The 4127-nt window shown below is 46.3% G+C and overlaps 1 pseudogene; it reads right to left on the reverse strand.

Moving 5' to 3' along the window:
* Window positions 1-847: 847 nt before the first annotated feature.
* LOC125917024 (40S ribosomal protein S11-like) lies at window positions 848-1322 on the reverse strand (annotated as a pseudogene).
* Between the last annotated feature and the right edge of the window lie 2805 nt (window positions 1323-4127).

The raw sequence follows: 4127 nt of genomic DNA on the forward strand, positions 1-4127 counted from the left end.
ACTCTAGTCCTTTGATGGGGGTTCTACTATTATCTGCAGTTCAGAGATGAAGAGGAAGCACAGAGAGGTTAAGTAATTTACCTGAAGACCCATAGCCAGCAAACCAGGGTTCAGAGCCAGGGACTATGGCATTTTGACTAGAGATAGATCTTGGGGAAAGCTCCCCTGGAGGCTTTGGACTCAAGTGTGAAGAATACCATCACAGAAGAACTTCAGACTTCCAGCTTTAGGAGGTCAGGAACCACATATGTCATGCTCACTGGGATATCCAGCACAGAATATTCTAAGCACAGTCCTTGTGCTCGTGCAGTGCTTGCTGATTCATTGATTTTTAAAAGCTTAACCAAGTTTTAGTACATTTTTGTAAGTTATGTATTTTAGACAAAATCACATTAATAGCCTGAAATCAAAATCTTAAGTACAAAAATGATTATTTCCTGGGACCATTGGTTTTTGATAAGGTAGACAAATGTGCTGCCAGACATGAAACTTCGTTCCATGCAATTTCATGGATGAATGCCTACATTTGTGTTTCTTTGTTCACTCATTCATTCCATAAACATTCCACTGAGCATTTACTGTGCACCAGGCATTGTAGTAGGTGTTAAAAGCAGAAAGAGTAAGGTGAGGTCTTTGTCCACGAAGAGTTCCTGGATGGAGATATGTGCATTCATAGGTCAATGTTCATACACGTGTGTACACACGGATACCACTTTGGTCCAACCTTTCCCCTTATTTTCCCTCGCCTGCTGTCTGGGTCTTGCCTAAGGCTAAGACCTTCCGTGTTTGTCTGTATTTTTTGATTGGGAAAATTCTTTTCTTTGGGGGTGTGGGCAGACGTCTAGTCTCAGAACTTCTGGAATTGCTTCTTGGTGCCAGCGGCCTTTGTGATTTTGAGCACGATGAAATGTACAGTCTTGCTCAAGGGCCGGTCCTCGCCCACTGTGACGATGTCGCCAATCTGGACGTCCCCAAAGCAGGGGGACAGATGCACAGACATGATCCTGTGGCGTTTCTCAAAGCGGTTGTGCTTTCGGATGTAGCAGAAGTAGTCTCGGTGGATGAGTGGTCCTTTGCACCTTCATCTTTGCCACTGCACCAGACAGAGTCCGCCCTTGGATGGAGACATTACCAGTAAAGGGGCATTTCTCGTTAGTGTAGGTGCCCTCAGCCGCCTCCTGAGGTGGCTTGAAGCCCAGACCAATATTCTTGTACTATCGCAGGAGCTTCTCCTTGCTGGTTTCTCCAAGCAGAACCCTCTTCTTATTTTGAAAGGTGGTTGGCTGCTTTTGGTAGGCACGCTGAGTCTGAACGTCCGCCATCTTGCCGGCTGCCTGAAAAGAGGCTAAGACTTACCATGTTTTACGTGGGGTTACAATTTTGTTTAGTGCATGTTCGTGTGTGTACCTGTGTCTTCTGTTCAGTAAGGGATTATTAGCTACCTGAGGCGAGTTCCACTGCTAACCACCTTTGTGGCCTCTAGACCAGTGCCACTCCCTAAGTGTGGTCCATGAACCGGCAGCATTAGCATCACTTGGGAGCTTATTAGGAATGCTGAACCCAGGCCTCACCCTCAACCCTACTGAATTTTAGTAGCTCTGGGGGTAGGGCCCAGGGATTTGTGTTCTGCCAGTTCTCCAGGTGATCCCAAGGCATGCTCAAGTTTGAGAAGCACTTCTAGGGCTGGAACCCAGGTCTTGTCACGTGTGGGTGCTTCGTAAATAATCTTTGAATGATTGCATGCACATTGACATTGAGTGGGGGAAGTGGGTTGATCTTACTAGGTCTGGGCATGCCTCCAGGTATCCATTTTGCCAAGTCTGAGGAGGCTGTGGGGCGATGGAGTCATATTTCTTTCCCTCTCGAAAAATTTGGATGGACGCACTTAAATGGCTGGGAAGATAGTCTCCAACGGCATTGATGTGGGAAATGGTGAGCAACTGAGCGTGTGACCTGAAGGGAACAGAGTGAATGGGCCAGTTCCTAATGAATGCCCAGAGATAAAACAGGGAGAAGTGAGAACTCCATGTGGATGGTTTGGGGCAAGATGGGAAAGCCACAAGTTGGCAAGAATGGTATGTTTGGGACTCTTGTCTGTTTCAGGACTTATTCGAAATTAAAGCCTCCCTGTTCCTACACATGTGGCAGAGCCTGTTTGTAAATCCATTTCCCTTTCCGTTTTCTCGAACTCTCTTCTGCCTCACCAGCTCCTCCCTTCTGTCTACCCACCCAAGCGGGTATTGTTGTCCAGACTTTGAGCAGAGTTAAAGTTACCCTGTGGCATGACATTTGTCAAGGGCAGGGATGTTTGGGCTTCTGTGAGTAATCAGCAGCTGCTCTTTGGAGTCCCAGTTTTAAGGAATCTCCCTCCCTCAATAGTGTGATCGTTCCCTCCTCCCAACACCTCCCCTCACCGCCCCCCCCCCCCAAAAAAAACCTTGCATAAGAGCAGTTGGCTCAATATAATAAAATACAGCTTGGCATCAGGAACTACATAAACAAGAGGCATTTAATAAACTGTGTAGCGTTTTGGCAGTTGCAGGGACGATAGCAGCCAAGGAGACACATATGGCTGGCTTAGCAGCATCCTGGACTCATGGGAAGAGGATCCCGGGTTTAGATCCCTGTGATGAGTGGTGGGGTGAACAAGGGGTTAGAAAGACTAGGGTGGACTCAGCGTCCTTGGGGACTCAGCCGTGCCCAGGTTTTCCTGAAAACAATGCTTATTTATTTGACACACCACTTATGTAGTGCTTGTTCTGGGCCAGGCATTCTTCTCTAAGCCCTTTACACTTTTTGTTTAAAGGTAGACTCTACACCCAACGTGGGGCTTGAACGCACAACCCTGAGATCAGGAGTCGCATGCTCTGCTTTCTGACTGAGCCAGCCAGGTGCCCCAGCCCTTCACACTTTCTTAAAGCAGCTTTATCGAGGTGTAATTTACATACCATACAGTTCACCTGTTTTGAGTGTACCATTCAGTGATTTGGGGTAAGTTTACAGAATAGTGCTGCCATTATCACCTTCTGATGGCAGAACATTTCTGTTACCTCTTGTGCCCAGTCAATTCCCAGTCCTACCCCCGCCCAGGCAGCCACCAACCTCCTTTCTGTGTCTCTCTGAATCTGCCTTTCCTGGGGATTTTATCTTTTGTGAAATTCGGGGGTAATGTTTCTTTCACTGAGGATAATGTTTCTGAAGTCTGTTCCTTTTTATTGCCAAACCGTATTCCGTGCTCTAGATACAGTGCCTTACATGTATTACCTCAGTTCGTCCTCCTAACAACCTCATGAGATAGCTTCTTTTATTACCACGGAGGAAACTGAGGTACCGTTAGTAATCTGAAGGGTCATGGTTCAAACCCAGGCAGTGTGGCATTATTCTGTGTTCTTGGACCCTCTGGCTTGCGCTGCCTCTCCATGGGTACAAAATATGTATTCATTTCTAATTTGGCACATTTGATTTAGATAATGACCACTGCATTTCTAAACATGCATGGCTTAGTTTTATGCAATCTGATCAGATTTTCTTGAATGCCTAATTTGTGCCGGGAACTTTGCTGGGTGTTGTAAGGGATTGAGACGGGTTTCTCGTTTCAAAGAATTTAGTGTTTTGTTCGGTCGACAAGACGCCGGTGCACATGATGTATGTCCTCTAGGGCCATGTGGGATAGACGTGGTCTAAAGCCTAAATGCATACTCCAGGTGTGGCAAGTCAACAAGAAGAGGTTGATGTCAGTGAGAAGAGCTGAGGAAAAGTTTTCAGAGGAGTTGGCCTTGAGCCACTTCTAGCCCCTTGGCCTCATCAGTCCCGAGTTGCATGAGTAGAAGCTTGTAGTTGTTGAGAGCCTGCCCTATGTCTTAATGTCCCTTCCACCCACAGAGCTTTTGGCTTGTTATGTTCCGGCTTCTAGATCCCATCTGTGTGTCTATAATTATACAAAGAAGCTTTTCCTCTTAAGCTGTTTTTAATAGAAATGTCTTGAGGGGGTTTTGCTCTCTTTAGAAAAACTAGTTAGCCAAGGCACAGGGCTTCGTGTGTGTGTGTGTGTGTGTGTGTGTGTATTTTAAAATGCCTTATAACATTCATTTCTTGGGCTGGCCACAGAAATCTGGCAGATAAGCATT

Source organism: Panthera uncia, unplaced genomic scaffold (genome assembly GCF_023721935.1).
Source record: "Panthera uncia isolate 11264 unplaced genomic scaffold, Puncia_PCG_1.0 HiC_scaffold_1403, whole genome shotgun sequence".
Classification (NCBI taxonomy): domain Eukaryota; kingdom Metazoa; phylum Chordata; class Mammalia; order Carnivora; family Felidae; genus Panthera; species Panthera uncia.